We start from the raw sequence: 21,664 nt of genomic DNA, 5'->3' as shown, positions 1-21,664 counted from the left end.
AAGATGCAGTTAAAACTTCTTCTGAGATATTTGTAAGGAAAAGAAGTTTTGTTTTTTTTTTTAAGAAAAATAGCAGAGGTTCCTAGATTAAAATAATTGATTATTAAAAAGGAATTAAGTGTGTGCTTTGGCAGATTGCGCTGACAATGCCTCGGAAGCCCCTGGAGGGAGAGGCCTGGCCTGAGGGTATTAACACCCCTCACGTCCCCGCTGGGACTCCCTTCAACAAGGCCATATGGATTTTACGAGAAGCACCGCACCATATGGGTAAGCTGCGTCTGCTGCTACTGGTACCACAGGCTAGCCACGGGGACTTCTGACAGATCCTGGCTCAAAACATAAATGTTGTTTCAATTAAAATGCAGGCAGAGAAAAGGGAATGAGGTTGGCAGCAGAATGAATTACTGAGAGGTGTAACAACACGACGTGCGCCATAGTAAAATCGTTTGGGGGGAGAAAAGGATTTTCTATAGCTAGAGAAACACACTTATATGTTGAACTCTTGGTAGATTCAACAGCAGTAACACTAACTTTTATCTCACACTCTTAAAGAAATGTGCATGCAAAAACAAGCCTTTAAGGGTAAAACAACATAGCTTCTATTCTGTGCACTTTAAGAATTTCCTAGTATGAAAAACAATGTTTTAAGCGTATTTTCTAAGCGTAGAAAATAATCTTACTGACTTTGAAATCTGAAGTGATTTTATAGTTACTGTAAAATAATTTTAAAACCTTTTAGAAATCATATACATTAACAACTATAACAAAATGCACATAATTGTCAGATACTTGGTAAAAGACAGAAAAAGATCTGTAATGTTATATAGGAAAAAACAACTTAGAATTAACTCCTATCATAAAGTTAAACTTCAGAATTGATGATACCATCATACAAGTTTAAAGCCAGGTGATCTTACAAGACAAAGCAGAGATTTATGATGATGTTTCATATTAAAAAGAAAAAAGAGCCAATATCTTAATACAGTAGTCACCTCTCTAAAAAAAATTACCTTGCCTATCACCTCTTTACCAATAAAATTTGCACTCAGAGAAATCATCGATGTATGAATATTAAACTCTATATAGGCAAAAACACAGTACTAAGTGCTTTAAAGCAGAATTTCTCACATACTTTTAATATGTAGATTGATATCAAGTATCAGTTAAAAATAAATCATTGTAATATTCCATTTGCTGTATGATTCAGGGAGCTCAACCTTGGCTCTGTGACAACCTAGAGGGGTGGGAGGTGGGAGGGAGGTTCAAGACGGAGGAGACATATGTATACCTAAGGCTGATTCATGTTGATGTATGGCAGAAACCAATACAATACTGTAAAGCAATTATTCTTCAATTAAAAATAAGTGGAAATGTTTAAAAAAAATCACTGCAATTATTACAATGCCAAAACCTAAGAAAGATTCAAGAGCATTATGAACATGTACCTTTGAAAGTATGAACACAAATGCCATATTTAGGAAAAAACTGTTTCACTACTGACTGTTTTAGTAAATGGAATTGAAGGAGCTGCTAAACTCGAAGTAATTCAAATTACTTAAACTGCAAGCAGGTCAGTACAAAAGAGAACAGTTCATCTGAGCATTGATAGACTTTATCTTGTGCTGCAAAAAGTAAAGCCTTCTTGTATTTATAACACCTCCTACCCCCAACTCCAGCCGCTGCCACAAAGCTGTTCATATCATTTCTGTAACAATAAAGATATATATTTGAAATCCATTGTTGCCTTCCAAATATACCCAAATCAATAATATATTGCACATCGATTTTAAGACTCCAATGAAGAAGAATGTTTCCCGGTTAGCTGCTCAATAGTTCACACCCTCCCCCCGCCCCCCTCCCACAAGCAACACACACACACACACACACACACACACACACACACTTCTGCACAGTAGCCTCGGCTCGCTCCCCAACTGGCAGGAGCAACCCTCAGGGGACAAGTCTTTAAACCTCCGCACTCTTTAAAATTCAACCAGCCAGCAGGTCTATAGACTAGTGTATAAACAGTATAGACAAAAAAATCCCCTCTCAGCTTATGTCAGTGACAAAGCAGCTCAGCAGTTGACTGCTCCTCCCCTGACAGTATAAGCCGGGCTTACACAGATCAATGGCCGCCAGTCCCACCTAGCTCCCGGGGATCGGTTCTCCTCCTTAATTACAGGTGCCGCTCAAACCGAGGTTGGAAGAGAAAAGACGGGGAGAGGGGGAGCGGGAGGGGGGAATGGAATACATGCAAACAGCATTTTGAACCCTTTTAACAACGATGTTAAGTGAAAACTGTACTTTCAATATTGATTTAGAAGTGCTCATAAACTCTAATATTTCCACCACACAGTGTTGACATGACACACACATACACACACACGCCCAAACACACATGCACAGGCGTGCGCGCGCGCACACACACACACCCCTACATTTCTGGATTGGTATCCACAGATTACGTGAAAGGTAATACTCCTCAAAAGCTACATTTTCTCTATCCATACAGGCTTTGGTTTTTATGAAATACCTAATTTCCTTAAGCAAGAAAAATTTTCTGGGTTCTCAAAATCCTCTTAATTCTCTAAAATATTTTTCTACAAAAAGAACACATGACTAATATGTCAAATGTTAAAAACAGAAGGAACAAAAAGAATGACATAGAATATGAAATCATGAACAGCAAAAAAAAGGGGGGGCAATTATACATAAATATGTGTGTGCCCGTGTGCTCAGCTGTGTCTGACTCTGCGACCCCATAGACTGTAGCCCGTCAGGCTCCTCTGTCCGTGGAATTTTCCAGGCAAGAATACTGGAGTGGGTTGCCATTTCCTCCTCTAGGGGATTTTCCTGACCCAGGGATCGAACCTGTGACACTTTCATCTCCTGCACTGGCAAGCAGATTCTTTACCACCACACCACCTGGGAAGCCCTACATATATATGCAGATGCCCTAAAAACAACACATCTACTATACAAATAAACTGGAAAATAAATGACTGAAAATGTTTACATTGTGTACCTGTACTCATACGCATTATGATCAAATTGAGCCCGTAAGAGAGGAGAGGGTGAAGGCTCGTGTGAACAGTGGCATATTGACTCTTTACCCATGTGGTTACTGTTGAACAATATAAATTCATCAAATAAAAGAGGAAACAAGCCTTTAAGAATCTGCTTTTAAAGAAGAGCTGAAAGAAGTAAAAGGTACCTCCTGATTAGAGTTCAGTAACTTACAAAGGTCTCAGAATTTCCCTGACAAAACTCTAAGAGGCGATGAGATGCATCACCATCAGGATCCCTAACCGTTCTCCCTCCACCTCGCTGCTCCTGCCCCAGCTCTCCACTGAGATGCTGAGCTTCTGAGCTGCGTGCAGCCCCCTCTTCCACACTCACTAATTACATCTGCCCCAGCATCGTCTATACCCACAGATTCAACTGCAACCCCCAACTTCCTCAGCCCTGTTTAGATATTTCTGTGAACTCCAGCACTACACGTCTAACTACTTCCTAGTGTCTATATCTGAGTGTTCTGCCGCCTCAAACTCCGAATGAATAAACTGAAGTCCTTCTTCTAGTTGTATACTCCTTATCACCCAGAAGGGCAGCACCATCCGCCCCCGGCACCCACACAAGCCCTTGGTGGCTGTCCAGACCTCTCCCTTTCCCTAACTGCCCCCCAACACACACATACAATCAACCATTAATCAAGTTCTGCTAATTCAGTTTCGTAACTACCTTGCTCCAGAGGTTCCAAATAGAAAGGCAGAAAGAATTAGAAGGAAGATAAGAACGTGGAAGAATCACGTGGGAGCATTTTTCAAAACACACCTGACTGCCTCCAGGAAGGGTCCTGATGCTTTAACTTGGTTGAGTGGCCCATGTGACCGAGGGACGAGGCGAACGGGACCAGACCAGGGCGCTTGCTGCCCCCCAGCAGTCCTTACCCTCTCACTGCAGGTGACGAGGCAGACTTGCTCTGAGACTGGTTCACCATCTTCCTTAAGGACTCAGGAGTCTTCCAGCCTTCTTCTCTGTTGTCCTGAGTCTGCGGCTTTGTCCTTCGTCACCTCTACTCATGGTCACAAAGTGAGCTGCCAGAGGTCAGCTGACCACATGCAGACTCCGCAGAGTCCAGCGAAAGCTTCCTGGGAGGCACTTTCTACCAGCGAGGAGACCCTTCCCAGAAGGCCCACCGCTGCCTTTCACACCCCACTTCACCAGCCAGAAGGTCACGGCCTCTCCTAGACTAACCTCGGGCAGGGCAACAGTCATCCACACTTAGCCCAGCCTCAGACTGGTTAGAGGAAAACTCAGAATTCACACCCATTCATTTTCCACAAACCACTGAATGTGTAATTAATTATAAAGAAGCTTGAAGTATCATATTTTCTTCCTTGAACTCCTCCCCAAAATTTTAAGTAGATAAGAATTAAAGTTATACCAGAGTTCTTGGGGAAAATATAACACAATATTATGTAAAGTTAGTGTTCAAATATGCATAGTTTTCTTCATTTGAACAACACTTTCAGAATCATTTTGTTTATCGACTTTAATCGAATTTTTCACAAAGGCCATAGATTTCTCAAAAGATGCTTATGTAACTTTGCATATTATCTCCCAAAATAAATGAGAAGTGATTTAGGACATCATGTATTTGCTCAATCTATCTGTGCTTTACATGGGGGAAGAATAAACTTTTTTTTTCCTTAACATAAATGTTCACTGAGCTCCTTGGTGACAGGCAGGCTGAACAGCGCAGAACTGGGGTTCCCAGATCACACCTGACCTGCTCCGGGCACCACAGCCCCCGCAGGGGAGCTGAGACGCTCTCAGTTTACAAGGAAACACAGCTACACTAACAGGGGGATTAGACTAGGAGGCATTTCATTAAAAGGTAGACCTGCAATAATACAGCAAATTACATGCACGCCATCTTTAAACATCATCTTCTCATCTTCTAAAGTTTTTCAAACTGGATACTCTACTTTAAACTCAGAGTCAAGGAATAACTGTCAGGATTAACTGACATCACTGCGGCATTTCTTGACTTTTTTACTTTCCTGTACTATTTCTGTACAGCAAATACACTCTGCTGTAAAAAGAACTGTACTGTCGAAATACAAATTTTGAGGATTTTGGTTCTATGTGTACCAGTCAGGTGACAAAGATCTCTGTAGTCGACATTCGTTTAGCCTAAAGCCAATGAAAAGGCCTAGATTCAAAGCGGGGCAGAGTGATATTACATATCAGAAATATATATACTTAGGATTAGACAGGTGCTCTACTTGACAAATAAAAGGAATCATATATTTCCCTCATTAATTTAAGATAAAGAATTTAAAAGGCATGAAAGGAAAGTGGGTTTCAAGTTTTTTTCTCAAGAATTCTATTACAAACCTTCAGTTTCTTATCCCTAGGTTAACACTACCTTTTAATCAATGATTTGAATAACAGTTATCCACTTAGGAAGACCCTCTTTTTTCCCCTAATAACCATATACCCTCCCCACTCCTTTCAGACTAACATATTTGCTCTTTGCTTCACTTACCCTTATTTTAACTCATAACATTTTCTATATCAAAGGAGCTACCTATATAATAAAATAGAGTACTGCCTATAATACTCACTTGCACCACAGAAACTAAGGTACTTAAAAATGAGTATCAAACTTCCATTTAAATCAACATCAGAATTAGGCAGAAAAATGTTTCAACTTTTAGAGAGAAACAAGTTTCACGCCCATCAACTGATCCGCTCCCATGACCCCAGCCCACAGCTAGATGCTGGGAAGAGTAAATGAAAGGTGATTACTGATTTTCAGAGCCAAGAGGAGATCCTAGAAACAGCCCCACACAGCAGCGTTCAGGCACATGCCCGCAAGGTGGTAAAGCCCGGTGGTCAGTGCACAGTGACCCGGAGCCGGGGGTGACGTTCAGACCTGCCTGAGCCAGCCCCTGGCCACGCACTCCAGTCACAGCCGCTGAAAATGCACCGAAATTATCATCTATCTCGTAGGATTAAGTGAGAATTTACTAGGGGATTTATATGAGGATTAAGTTAGAAATCCACGTATAATGATTAGACAATGTCAGGCACATAAACCATCCCAGCCCACGAACTGTTAACTCTTATTAATGAGCTAGTTGTTTTAACAACTCAAGTGTCATATGAATTCAGATGAAGAAGATACTTATTTACACAACAAATATTTACCGAATAACTGCAGCGTCTCAGGTCCCGTGTCCAATGACCTATGCGCCAAAACATTAACAAACCAAGGCATGAAATGATAAAAAAAATATTATACTGAATAGTGCATCTGCCTCCCTGGGAGATGTTTAACACATTTAATTAACACAGGTGCCTGAGGGTATAGACACAGATTTGAACATCCTCACCTACTTCTGCTGCATCACACACAGCAGAAGCAGACTTGGTCAGAGCTGCGAAGTCACACCCTGTGCAGGGGTGGGAGGGGCTGTGTGCTTACGCCCGCTGGTTCACCCTGTGGCACAGCGGAAACTGACACACGTTGGAAAGCAGCTCGACTCCCCCTTGGGGAAGTCACGCACTGGGCACACTCGATGAGGTCAGCGTGCACAGGAGCTGCCTTCCGGCTGCCATCCTGGCTCCCTCTCCGGAGTAAAAATATCTTTGAAGAGTCACGCCAACAGACATTTTCCACTTAAGGGGGGGTTTACTTTAAAAAAAAAAAAAAAAATCCTCTTTCCTGTATTTATTTATCGATGCACCTGATAAGGACTAACTGCCAACTCTGCACACGGCCCCAAGCCAGCGCGAGGAGGAACATCCAGCATCCTGCTCGTCAGCCCCCCAGCCATCTCCTCTCCAGCTGGACTCCCCTCCGGCCGTCCTGGCGAAGCTGCTGGCAAATGTGTCCTCAGATAACACATCCTCTATGCACCACTGCCCTCCAGTAGCGGATTACGTTTTCCATTTTCTTTGATTTTGAGTCGATCTTTGTACTTAGCCTAACCTTTACTTGGGATTTATGTTTTCCCGTTTTGTACACTGCCAGACCCTTGATTCTATCATTCCTCATCTTCTTCAGACCGGGACCATGTGCAATCTTTGTTGTGACATTCATGTAAATATTCTCCATTCACTGGGTAAATTGCACACTAAAGAACGTATTTTGCTCTTATGGATGACAAATGAGACACGCTATGTCCCAGAGAAGTAAATTACAATTATCTTTTTTTTTTTGACCCTGCCTTGAACCTAGTTCAGAACTATGCCTGAACTGCTTGATATTCCCTAGATAGTGAATCTTGCGGTAAAACCAAATGAATAAAACCAAGATAAATAATTCGTCTGATGCTTTAATAAACAACAGAACTTTTAGTTTTAGAGCATAAAACAGGGACCCTACACTTTAGGTAGTTACTGTATTCAACACAGTACAGTAGGTACTAATCGTTTCTCTATGCCTTGAAGGCCCCTAGAGTCTATACAGTCACCCAGCAGAAATGAGAACCACAGTATCTTTTAAAAGTCTGGAAATATCGTAACTACCTATTTGAAGGCTTTATCTGAAAGAACTAAAATATAATTACACAATTATGAAACACGGACTGTTGAATGAGGATTACTGACTTAGATATAAAGTCTAAGAAGGGAAGGGAGCAGCAGAGGATGAGATGGTTGGATGGCATCACTGACTCAATGGACATGAGTTTTAGTAAGCTCTGGAAGATGGTGAAGGACAAGGGAGCCTGGCGTGCTGCAGGCCATGGGGTCGCAGAGTCAGACACAACTTAGCAACTAAACAACAGAAAGTCTAATCATTGCTAAATCACATTTACAAGCTCAATGTGAAACATATAAATAATTAATATGTTTATGTTTATATATATATATTCATTTAGCAAACATTCAGTGTGTGAAGAGCAATCAAAGACAATCAGAATGCAACGTAAATAGAGCGCTGGTGGTAATGGTGAAAAACACCCAGGGAGTCTAGAAATCGGCACGTAAAGCAGATGGAGGAGGGGTGCTTCTGGAAGGGAGTGGTCGAAGTCTTGAGGGAAGAGACCGCATCTACACAGAGAATGAGAAGCTGGCCGGATGACCATACGGCGAGGGGGGAGGTAGAGAGGCGGTCAGGGCGGTTTCCCCGTCGCAGGCAAGAGCATCACAGAAAGGTCCAGCGAGGTCTGGAGGTGGCAGGAACACGCACAATCCGAGTGGCTGAGAAGACGGTGTGGCCTGAAGAGTCAGTCGGGGACAGACGGGGTCCCAACGCCTTGAGACCGGCTCAGTTCTGACCTGATGCAAAGAGGAGGGAAACCACACCACCGACCTGCCCAGAACACTTTACAGCCACCTTCTCAGCACAATTATCAGCGGCGAGCCCTTTTCCTCTCAAAAGTGCCCAAGTTACAACTTACTGTTACAGAAATCAGAACAGTGGTCTCCTGGGCCCACGGGAGTGGGTGGGTTGGCACAGAAGCACCCAGGAAAAGGCAAGAGGGAACTTCCTGCAGTGACAGAAGTGGCCTGCATCTTTACAAGAATGAGTGCCGTGCGGGCTCTGACTGCACACCCGAGGGGACACACGTCTGCACTGCACACATACAAATCATCAGTGAGAAAGGAACAAGTGAGGATCTCAGTTTGGACAACAAATCAGCTGACCTAAGAGAAATAGGGAAGCTGTGAAGCAAGGGAGGGACATGCTTGGGCTGGAATTTTAGGAAGGTCACTCTGACTACCATTTGCAGGATGGGTTTTAAAGGACGAGACTGAAGGCTGGAAAATCAGTGAGAAGGCCTTTGTGATCACATCAGGGAGTGGTGGTGGCCTGCAGCTGGAGAGTTGCAGCAGGAAGACAGAGAAGGTGCAAGATTAAGATGCAAGCAGAAGCAAAGAGGGAAAGGTCCAGGAGGGAGCTGGATAAACCACCCGGTGCTCCAGAGACAGCATGTGGCCCAGTCAGAGACAAACAAGGGGAACGGCGCCAATTAAAAGGCACAGAAGCAAGGAGAGATGGGATCTTTCACTGTCCGCCATTATGGACAATTAATACCACTCTTCATATTTTTACAGCCCCCTCAACAGATGACTTTATTATAATATTTCCAAATTATGAAGTCACTGTACTTTCTCATAATCCTGTCTTTATTTTCCTAGTGACTTGTATCAAGATATAGGTTACAGAGTGTTCAACCACTTCTGGTATTCTAATCCCAGTATGTCCTTAGTCAGGAGCCAGAAATCAATGAAGTTAGTAGTGACCCAGAAGGTCCTAGCTGTTACAGCGGATATGACCAATCAGAACAGATGAATATCCAAAGTCTCTGATGGCTTCTTTACCTTTGGAGTTCTCCTAAGGCCTAACCAATGCCAGGCCAGACCTCATGCGCTCAAAACAAAACTGAGCACATATGAAACGACGTTTTTAGCACCATCAGAACCAATCCACCTTGGTAGACAGTTCAAGGAAAGGTGATTTAAGGTCTGAATGCTTTTTTTTTCTGATTACCTACCCAAATAAAGATATGATAAAAATAACTGCTTACAGAAGATGGTAAACTTCCAAACTCATTCTATGAGGCCACCATCACCCTAATTCCAAAACCAGACAAAGATGCCACAAAAAAAGAAAACTACAGGCCAATATCACTGATGAACATAGATGCAAAAATCCTTAATAAAATTCTAGCAAACAGAATCCAACATCATATTAAAAAGATCATACATCATGACCAAGTGGGCTTTATCCCAGGAATGCAAGGTTTAACATCCGCAAATCAATCAATGTAATACACCACATTAACAAATTGAAAGATAAAAACCATATGGTTATCTCAATAGATGCAGAAAAAGCCTTTGACAAAATTCAACATCCATTTATGATAAAAACCCTCCAGAAAGCAGGAATAGAAGGAACATACCTCAACATAACAAAAGCTACATATGACAAACACACAGCAAACATTATCCTCAATGGTGAAAAATTGAAAGCATTTCCCCTAAAGTCAGGAACAAGGCAAGGATGCCCACTTTCACCACTACTATTCAACATAGTTTTGGAAGTTTTGGCCACAGCAATCAGAGCTGAAAAAGAAATAAAAGGAATCCAGATAGGAAAAGAAGAAGTAAAACTCTCACTGTTGGCAGATGACATGATCCTCTACATAGAAAACCCTAAAGATTCTACCAGAAAATTACTAAAGCTAATCAATGAATATAGTAAAGTTGCAGGATATAAAATTAACACACAGAAATCCCTTGCATTCCTATACACCAATAATGAGAAAACAGAAAGAGAAATTAAGGAAACAATACCATTCACCATTGCAACAAAAAGAACAAAATACTTAGGAATATATCTACCTAAAGAAACAAAAGACTTACATATAGAAAACTATAAAACACTGATGAAAGAAATCAAAGAGGACACAAACAGATGGAGAAATATACCATGTTCATGGATTGGAAGAATTAATATAGTGAAAATGAGTATACTACCCAAAGCAATCTATAGATTCAATGCAATCCCTATCAAGCTACCAACGGTATTTTTCACAGAACTAGAACAAATCATTTCACAACTTGTATGGAAATATAAGAAACCTCGAATAGCCAAAGCAATCTTGAGAAAGAAGAATGGAACTGGAGGAATCAACCTGCCTGACTTCAGGCTCTACTACAAAGCCATAGTCATCAAGACAGTATGATACTGGCACAAAGACAGAAATATAGATCAATGGGACAAAATAGAAAGCCCAGAGATAAATCCATGCACCTATGGACACTTTATCTTCGACAAAGGAGGCAAGAATATACAATGGAGAAAAGACAATCTCTTTAACAAGTGGTGCTGGGAAAACTGGTCAGCCACTTGTAAAAGAATGAAACTAGAACACTTTCTAACACCATACACAAAAATAAACTCAAAATGGATTAAAGATCTAAACGTAAGACCAGAAACTATAAAACTCCTAGAGGAAAACATAGGCAAAACACTCTCCGACACAAATCACAGCAGGATCCTCCATGACCCACCTCCCAGAATATCGGAAATAAAAGCAAAAATAAACAAATGGGACCTAATTAAAATTAAAAGCTTTTGCACAGCAAAGGAAACTATAAGCAAGGTGAAAAGACAGCCTTCAGAATGGGAGAAAATAATAGCAAACGAAGCAATAGACAAACAATTAATCTCAAAAATATACAAGCAACTCCTGCAGCTGAATTCCAGAAAAATAAACGGCCCAATCAAAAAATGGGCCAAAGAACTAAACAGACACTTCTCCAAAGAAGACATACAGATGGCTAACAAACACATGAAAAGATGCTCAACATCACTCATTATTAGAGAAATGCAAATCAAAACCACAATGAGGTACCATTTCACACCAGTCAGAATGGCTGCTATCCAAAAGTCTACAAGCAATAAATGCTGGAGAGGGTGTGAAGAAAAGGGAACCCTCTTACACTGTTGGTGGGAATGCAAACTAGTACAGCCATTATGGAGAACAGTGTGGAGATTCCTTAAAAAACTGGGAATAGAACTGCCATATGACCCAGCAATCCCACTGCTGGGCATACACACTGAGGAAACCAGAATTGAAAGAGACACGTGTACCCCAATGTTCATCGCAGCACTGTTTACAATAGCCAGGACATGGAAGCAACCTAGATGTCCATCAGCAGATGAATGGATAAGGAAGCTGTGGTACATATACACAATGGAATATTACTCAGCCATTAAAAAGAATACATTTGAATCAGTTCTATTGAGATGGATGAAACTGGAGCCCATTATACAGAGTGAAGTAAGCCAGAAAGAAAAACACCAATACAATATACTAATGCATATATATGGAATTTGAAAGATGGTAACGATAACCCTATATGCGAGACAGAATAAGAGACACAGATGCATAGAACAGTCTTATGGACTCTGAGGGAGAAGGGGAGGGTGCAACGTTCTGGGACAATAGCATTGAAACATGTATATTATCATATGTGAAACAGAACACCATTCCAGGTTCGATGCATGAGACAAATGCTCAGGGCTGGGGCAATGGGATGACCCAGAGGGATGGGATGGGGAGGGAGGTGGGAGGGGGGTTCAGGATGGGGAACATATGTAAACCCATGGCTGGTTCATGTCAATGTATGGCAAAAACCACTACAATATTGTAAAGTAATTAGCCCCCAACTAAAATAAATAAATTTATTTAAAAAAAAGAAAAAAAAATAACTGCTTACTACACTAGGTTCTGACCTAAGCACTTACATGTATTATCTCACTTAAACCTAACAACAATCCATGTTTTATTCTCTTTTATGTGTGTGGGCAGGGGGGCAGGGAAGAGATCAAAGAGACTAAGTAACGTGCACAAAGGCACAAAGCTAGCAAATGTCACTCAGGGTTTGAGATCAGAGGCTAAGCTTCTAACCATTATTCCCCACAGTATGCTTTTTTTTTCCACTTTGTTTTTATGTAGTGGCCAACATAAAATCTGCCTGGTTCTGATGCTTGCTTGGGCTCTATATGGTGGATACTGTCCATACGTAGGAAGAATTAGACTATACAATTATACGTCCCTGGTGGCTCAGACAGTAAAGCATCTGCCTGCGATGCAGGAGACCCGGGTTCAATCCTGGCTCGGGAAGATCCCCTGGAGAAGGAAATGGCAACCACTCTAGCAGTCTTGCCTGGAGAATTCCCACAGACAGAGGAGCCTGGTGGGCTTTGCACATGGGCTCACAAAGAGTCGGACACAACTGAGCACTAACACTTTCATTCATGTTTCAATTATACTTAGAACCAAAGTTCAACTTGGCATATGGAACAATAAAGGGGGCGGAGACGTGAGGAAATCATGGGAGGAGAGATGGGATGATACGTCATCACAAATGTGAATCCTGCCTGCTCAAGGCTGCTCTATACCCTCAAAATGAAGTCCTGAAGCAGAAAAGCAATGCTGCCTGTGGCTACTATACCTGTTCATTACCACTGAAAATACTGGACTTACAGTAAAAACATACATCTGACTTCTTTCAAATAACAGACTTATAAATAAGGGCTTATGGAGATTCTTTCTCACACAGGAGCAAAATGCCAAGGAATTAAATTTGAAGCATATTATTTAAATCTGAAACCACCAATCATCTGATACTTATCAGAACAAGGGGCTTCCCTGGTGGCTTAGATGGTAAAACATCTGCCTGCAATGCAGGAGACCAACGTCAATCTCTGGGTCGGGAAGATCCCCTGCAGAAGGGCATGGCAACCCACTCCAGTATTCTTGCCTGGAGAATTTCATGGACAGAGGAGCCTGGTGGGCTATACAGTCCATGGGGTTGCAAAGAGTCGGACACGACTGAGCCACTAACACTATATGAACAAGAATCATACCAGAGTAAGTAAAGAATTCTCGAGTAACACAGGCAGGGTGAGGTGAGACAAAGTTATTAGTAACAGAGGGGCCGAGGTAGGGACAGCATGTAATTATTTCAGGCTCAACAGCAGGAACCTTCAGGTTGGGCCAAAGCTGTCTCTATGTGGCAACAGGTGAAGACGTGGAAAAGGAGGCTCGGGCAGTAAGCATCCCAGGTCTCTGATACTATTAGCCATTCTACTCGTGACGTTTGCCAGACATTTGTATCCCCTTCAATTTAAAGCAGGAACTAAGTGCCCCGTAATTAAAATAAAGCCTCATCCAAACACAGTTAGCAAGCGGGACTAAAATCAAGAACCTAGAAACTGATTTTTTTTTTTGTATTTTTAGAGCACCTTAAATTACACAAGATTTTTCTTTTATAAGAAATGTACATGCCCACAATTTTTAATATGTCAAATTACAATTAAATCCGAAGTCATGTGTCTTGTTTAATGATTTATTTCTTGAAATTCTAAATAGAAATATTGTGAGCTATTATTTTGCAAGCTTATTCTGCTCCACCCATTCTAGAACATCCACCTCGCGGAATAAAAATTTAGTTCACACTCCCTGCTGACGTAATCTTTGGCCTCTTGCTGAGATTATAAGAAAAGGTGCCAATTTTGATCTTAGTTCTTATAACTCAGAAGTCTTTCTGTAAGAAATTCAACTGTGAACACTAGTTCTTTTCACGCACAGAAAGTCACCAAACAAGCCTCACCAAATAGCAATGAGTTTTGATCATTCCTAGTCTAGTCCACTTTGGCATAAATGAACTTAAAGAGAAAACACAATTTCCTGAGTCTCTTGTAAGGATTTTACTCAATAAACCAGAAATGAGACACACACACACACACACACACACACACACACACACACACCCAGAGTTGGGGGGGGGTGTTATTTGATAAACTTTCTCAGTCAAGGATTGGTAATTCTCTTGAATAAATTATCTTATACTTTGTATTTATTCTTTACAATATTATTGTATTGGAATGTAAGGAAAATAAGGAGTAAATATAAACAACAGGGATGACTTATTCGTAAAATCAGACTAAGATAAATTCTGTAAAGTAGAATTCGGTCAACAAAGAAGCAGACATAAAATAGTTCTTTCTTCCTCTCACTGAAAATTTTCTTGCAAGTACAAGGTACATCCAGCAAGTCCCCACTGCTGCTGTTACTATCGAGTCTTCTCAGCTTAAGTCCCCAGTGACTGCTAATTTCTACATTTAATCACTGTTCTCCCAGTCTTCACCATATCGGACTTCCGCAACGTGTGATACTTCATTCATTTAACATGCGCTTATTCAACATCTACCAGGCACGAGGCGTGTGGGGTTGAGCGCTGCCGGACCTGCCCCTTTCCTGACCAAGAAGCCGAGGTTCCTGCTGCGGCGCACCCTCCCAGCGCGCCCCGTCTTTCCAGGCTGTTTCACGGCGCCTTCTCCGCTGGGGTTCCCGGGGTTCTGTCTGCTTCCCTGACCTCTCCCTGGGGAATCGAACGTCACTGTTACACGCCACCAATAATGCCTGGATTCTCCAGCCAGAGGCGAGGACCAGGACCCAGATGAGCTACTCAACGGCCGCGTGAAGCCGACCACCATCCTCTCTCGCCCTCCAGCCGGAGGCGTCCCACCTTGAAAAGGCACTCCTGCCTGCGGACCTGGCCCCTACACCAGGAACACCATGCCCCTCGGAACCGCTCCCACACTCCCTGTCCCCATGCTTTTGAGCTCTTTCCCAGTCTAACTTTCTCCAGACTCTAGAATCAGGCAACGGCTTTTCTTTCATTGTATACAAACACATCAAAAACTCGTTAAAATCACAAGGACCCTGTGTCTGCATTCCCAAAAACTGACCACTAGACTGCATTGCTCTCTCTTCGGATCAAACAGGCTAAGGATAAAGATGAATGTTACTACCTAGTACTAGCTTATTCATTGGAAGGGCTGATGCTGAAGCTCGAATACTTGGGCCACCTGATGCAAAGAGCCAACTCACTAGAAAAGACCTTGAAGCTGGGAAAGGTTGAAGGCAAAAGGAGAAAAGGAAAGCAGGGGATGAGATGGTTAGATAACAACACTGACTCAATGAACATGACTCCAAGAGATGGTGAAGGACAGGGAGGCCTGGCGTGCTGCAGTCCATGGGGTCGCAGAGTCAGACTCGACTTAGCAACTGAGCAGCAACAACAACCAAGACACGCTGCAGTGTTATCCTTCGTCTAGAAAAACACACATGAATAAACTTGTAAGTGTGCATTTGAAGAGCTAAGCTATAAAAGTAACAAAAAATCCATATTTTAAATATAATATTCACCATCACATTTAGTCAAAATACTTAATATATAACAATCATTAATTTTTGCAATTAGGTCTATTTAAATTAGGCCAAACGTTAATCAAATATTTTACTTTACTTGAAATATTTCTATGAAGTATCACACCTAACATTACATCTGTAAGATTTAAGAACTCTAACATATGCAAAGTCTATTAAAATGCACATAATTTATCTCGCTCAAAATGAAAATATATCTAATAAATAATACCATTCATCTGGCCTCTTTTAGCTCCCCCTTAACATAAAAATGCATTCCTTTTCTCCAAAACACAGCAGCTGGGAATGAAAGGAAAGATTTGAAATGATCATTTTCACATCATATTCCATCATCTTTTCTTCAGTCTTCCCTAGCTTTCCTTTGAGTCCCGTTCTTTTACAAGGGGTCTCTTTTTAGATCAATCCATATTTCCATAATCCACACTGCTGTTTCCTCCTCTTCTCCCCAGGGTGGACTAACCCCCACATCCAGAACTATGGCTTACAACTGTCATTAAGCCTTACAACAATAACAAGATAACAAAAGAACGGGTGGAGATGAGGCTAGCTGGTACCATATGTTGATCAAGTTCAATGTTTTCAGCTAATAAGAGGATATTTTTTAATCTTCAAATTTTTCATTGTGAATTGCCTTCATATCTACTTATTCTCAATTCTATTTCAGGCTTAAATTTTAAACATTAGTAGAAACCTGGCAATATTACTTTAATAGTGCTTATCTATTAATAATGTACTAAGAGAGGAGGGAAAAACAGAAATAACCAAACAAAAAGGTAAGGTGGCAACTTATAGTCAGTTACTGATTCTTACGAACCACAAGTTTCACTCAAGTTACACCTATTCCTAAAAAAGAAATATCCCTGAAAGGCATTCTTATGGAGCATACAGTTATTATGATTATTTCAAAGTAACATATTCTATGCAAATTAATATTGACTTAATGTCAATTTGAAAGATTTCAATTTCTTCAAGTAACATCTGAAAACATGCTACTCTTCTTTACATTCTTTGTTTCACAGTTAACTAATTTTAACTTCTCTTTAAGCTAAAAGATAAAGAAAAATGTGAAATGTACCATTCTGGACTGGTAGAGAGATTTTCCTTCCCCTATACTTAAATTTAACTTTTTTTTTTCCTCCTGATTTCAGAATTGCTTTGATTCATCAGCCTATGTCATGTTACCTTGAAAAAAATTATTTTTTAACTATTTCTCTCAAAGCTTCAGAACTCTTACAAGGACTATGTTCCACACTGACTTTTGTCAAATGTTTAAAGTTCCATAAAAAGTAAGTTCTTGTGAACCACATTTATCTTTTTCATTCTGCATCATCCATTATTATTTAATTTCTGTAGGGTGCTGAGCAATGCCAGACCTTCCAGGATTGGTCTGAATTATGTGCAGAGTTAGAATATAATAATTTCATGGCTATAAAAATAAGGGTAAAGCCCCTCACCTCCAAGAGCTCATGAGAATAACAACATTCAGCAGAAAAATAAGGTCATTTTTTTAGGGGCTTTCAAATTTTATTATCTAGAATGTATGCAAAAATATTCTTTTCAATAGGAGTTTGCCAGATTACATAGTTCTGTTTTCCCATAAATACCTCTGCTCTAAAGCAAAATTTCTAAAACATTACTATGTTTTTCCAAATTAGTTTCCCTGTTTGCAGTAACATTTTAAAATTTTAACAGGAGAAAATATAAGAATGCAGGTAAAATAAAAACGTGATCACATCTGACCGTGAGCTCTCTAGTTCTGCATTTACAAAAGAAACAAATCTTGCCTTTATGAAGAAAGAGAGAAAGGCAAAGTGATGATGATCTTGGGTTTACTTTTAAGCGCCTTTCCACAAGCTTGCACCTGTTTCAATATGATTCTTTTTTTTTTGACACAAGAATGTACAAAAAATGTATATACCGTTATCTACAAAGCAAATTATAAGATAATTTATATTTTAGGGTTATTGAGATATATAACTGATAAATTGGAATATGAAACAAACAATACAGTCATGAGATGATTATAATTTTCTTAAATTAGCCACCATTTCCCTGTTTAAGATTTAATTTCATTAAAAATTAAAAAATAATCAATCTGTCTCAGAAACATGTCTCCATATATAAGGTACATATTCATAGGGGTAGTGAAATAAAAATTAACCATCATACATCAAAAACTGGCTCAAAACAATTCATTTTTTTTTCCCATTTGAAAAACAATAGTTGGTACAAAAGGCAATTAATTAATTTTCTTCTGCACCTGATATAATCAACTGGCAGTTTAAAATGACAGAATCAAATCCGAACAAGCAAAAATAAAAAGTCCAATTTTTAAAAATATCTGTAATTATTTAAATACTTTGAAAGTATTTAGATTTAGTAGATTATTTCCAAATAATTTCAATTTTATGACCAATGCAAGGAGCAAAGTTATAAAACATCCAGTTACCAATTTAACTCAATTTCAAGTCATGAAAGACTTTATTTATTCTGATCAAATCCCCTTAAAGTTATCAAAAGAAATACTTTTTTGAAATGACAAACGTGTAAAAGGTTTCTCTTAATAAAGAACAAGCACTCTTCCTAAAACACACGACCAAGCACTACATGTTGTTGAACATGAAAAGAAAATTGTATACGGTGCTGAGTATATTTGGTTTGGAATCAGCTAACTAGCTAGTTACCTACAACTACAAAAGACTTACGAAGATGCAGCTGAAGGGTAAGATTTAAAATGTTCTTTCATTACGGTGTAATAGTTTCCTACTACTTTTCACTCAATTATAATTCAAAGCGTTCACTCAGAATTATAATTCATTCAGAATTATAATTTAAAGTGTTTCCAGTTTGAATTCTACCAAGTTTTCTTAATTAGTTTCTCCCAAGATTTGCTTAATTAGTGGTATTTATTATTGCAACTAAAATTAATTATGTAATATGTGCACGTTTCTCAATGCATTTCCAGTGCAACGTGTTTTTCACATAGCACGGGAGCACATACTAGTGTGTCAATATATAGACATTCTTAATTTTTTTTTAACCTTCAATAAATCTGAGAGGAAGAGAAGGAACACACGAGTCAGGTCATGAACAAACAGTGGAAGACCTACTAAACCCTTCCTCTGGGCCCCATCTTTTCATTCGCAGCTTGATGAATTCCTATTGTACTTGTCAAAAACACCAGTCTGAAATCCTTCTAAATTTAATATCCCACACCCTCGTACAGCTATTCTGCTTAGTAGATGATTTTGCTCCCATCTTTCTAAGAAGGTTAAAATAATCTATAATGAATTTATTCAACTTTCTTTGATTTATTCACCTAGTCATTCAGAATACCTTTATTCAAACCTTATTGAAGTCCAGACAACCAGCCCCTGCCAGGTCTTCCTTCTTTCTGCTCATCCTAAAGAGAAGGGCACACCCCACCACGGCCACGTCACACTTGCGGCTCTGACGCCCCCAACAGCCTGTTCTGTATTCCAACACACGCAGTACACGGTGATTAACTGCCTGTGTCTCCCCAACTGGACTATGAGGTCCTTCTGAGCTGGCAACTTCTTAGACTTATCTTTATTTATCTCATACCAGAAAAAAAAAATAATGCACAGTGTGTGTTTAGGCAGTGTTTGTCATCTTGCCATCTCTGCTTAGTCTTGCTGTAGAATTAGTTCCAGCTACTATCTTCCATCTTTCTTTTTAAGTGGCTTCTGGCTATCCTGTTTATAGAAACATGGTCTTCCCTCCTCAAGCCTTTTAATCCTAGAAAATAAAAGTACACTGAATATTGCCACCAGCAGCAAAATCAGTCTAAACTCACCACACTTCTCCTTCCTCGCTAACTACTCCCCTTCTCGGCTTGTGTAAATGTGCGATGTCTTCCTTCCCAGGACTTTCACATTTCATTGGCAGTAATTCTCATGACACATACTACACCTGTGTTTCTGTTGCAACCATGCATGGGTGCTAAGTCACTTCAGTCATGTCCGACTCTTTGCGACCCCATGGACTGTAGCCCGCCAGGCTCCTCTGACCATGGGATTCTCCAGGCAAGAATATAGAAGTGGGTTGCCATTTCCTCCTCGAGGAGATCTTCCCCACAGAGATCGAACCTGTGTTTCCTACATTACAGGCAGATTGTTTACATGCAGAGCCATCGAGGAAGCCCATGTGTAATACACATTATGCATGTGTGCATGCTAAGTCGTTTCAGTAGTGTCTGACTCTTTGTGACTCCGTGAACTGTAGCTCACCAGGCTCCTCTGTCCATGGGATTCTCTAGGCAAGAATACTGGAGTGGGTTGCCATGCCCTCCTCCAGGGTGTCTTCCTGACTCAGGGATTTTACCCTTGTCTCTTACATCTCCTGCACTGGCAGGCTGGTTCTTTACCACTAGCACGACTTGGCAAGCCCCCTGTTGCAATCGTATGTAGAAGCAAATACTGTAAAAGACAACCAGTAACAGAGGAGAAAACTGCATCCCCCACTTAACAGAGGAGAAAACTGCACTTCAAGGAGTAAAAGTGATTTCCTTCAGGTCATACATTCAAAGCAGAAACACAGTATTAGTTCACTTTTGATTCCCAAACCAGTCTTCCTCCCCACGAACAGGACTTCTGGAAGGCAAGGACCACATGTCTTTCTGTTTACAGCCTCATGTTGCCAGACCAGTGCCTTGCCAAAAAAAAAGTATTCTATGAGTAATTTTCAGGCAGCTTTAGGTACATGCTAACTGCTTAGGTTAAGTAACTTGTTCAATATTTGGCAAAATTTTCACCTCTGATATCATAAAAGTAACAACCAAAAACACAACTAAAAGGCCTCATAAAATAAAGCATTACTTTTAATAATATGTCTTTCAGTTTCTTACACATCTATATTATCTTTTCACTATGTAAAATACACCTAAAAATATCACCAAAATTTCTCATGTCTATGAATCTACATGCATATAATCCAGAAAAGTCTTTTAATTGAGTTAGTGTGAAACACCTCTGGAGAATACCTCTGGAAAGTGTCAATAAACTAGACTATGAAGTCTCACAATTTAAACTCCAAAATATGGATGTTTATAGCAGCTTTATTCACAATTGCCAAAACTTGGCAGCAATTAAAATATCCTTCTGTAGATAAATGGATAAACTGTGATACTTACAGACAATGGAATATTTTTCAGCACTAAAAAGAAATAAGCTACCAAGCTATACTAAGACATGGAAAAGCCTTAAATGCGTATTACTAAGTGAAAGGGGCAATCTGAGAAGATTATATACACTGTGATTTCAACTATGATATTCTGGAAAAGGCAATAACTATAGAAACAATAATAAAAGCTATGATTTTTCCAGTAGGCATGTACGGATATGAGAGTTGGACCATAGGAAGGCTGAGCACCAAAGAATTGATGCTTCTGAACTGTGGTGCTGGAGAAGATTCTTGAGAGTTCCTTGAACAGCAAGAAAATCAAAACAGTCATTCCTAAAGGAAATCAACTCTGAATATTCATTGGAAGGACTGATGCTGAAGCTCCAATACTTTGGCCACCTGATGCAAAGAGCCAACTCACTGGAAAAGACCCTGATGCTAGGAAAGACTGATGGTAAAAGGAGAAAGGGGTGGCAGAGGATGAGATGGTTGGATGGCATCACCAACTCAATGGACACAAATTTGAGCAAACTCTGGGAGACGGTGAAGGACAGAGGAGCCTGGAGTACTGCAGTTCCTGGGGTTGCAAAGAGTCAGACGCGGCTTAGCGACTGATGGAGACAAATGGAGACGATAGGAAGATGAATGGGTGCCAGGGCTGGGATGGCAGGCAGAGACAGCCAGGCAGAGCACAGAGAGTGTTTAGGACACTGAAAATACCCACGTGATATTATAATGATGGCTGTGTCATC

The 21,664-nt window shown here is 40.3% G+C and overlaps 1 protein-coding gene and 1 long non-coding RNA gene across 40 annotated transcripts in view; both read right to left on the bottom strand.

The window, feature by feature from the left end:
* DENND1B (DENN domain containing 1B) overlaps positions 1–21,664 on the bottom strand; it is a 363,581-nt gene that overhangs the window by 252,555 nt on the left and 89,362 nt on the right. The window lies entirely within an intron of this gene.
* LOC145507854 (uncharacterized) lies at positions 47–15,578 on the bottom strand. Its single transcript, XR_014055186.1, has 2 exons — positions 14,645–15,578; positions 47–2,086 (listed from the first exon to the last, which is right to left on the bottom strand). It is a non-coding gene; the product is annotated as an uncharacterized LOC145507854 (long non-coding RNA).

This window comes from Giraffa tippelskirchi, chromosome 5 (assembly GCF_054371585.1).
Source record: "Giraffa tippelskirchi isolate mGirTip1 chromosome 5, T2T-mGirTip1v1.2.pri, whole genome shotgun sequence".
NCBI lineage: Eukaryota > Metazoa > Chordata > Mammalia > Artiodactyla > Giraffidae > Giraffa > Giraffa tippelskirchi.
The sequence above is the reverse complement of the archived record's forward strand: the minus strand, read 5'-3'. Positions and strand labels throughout refer to the sequence as shown.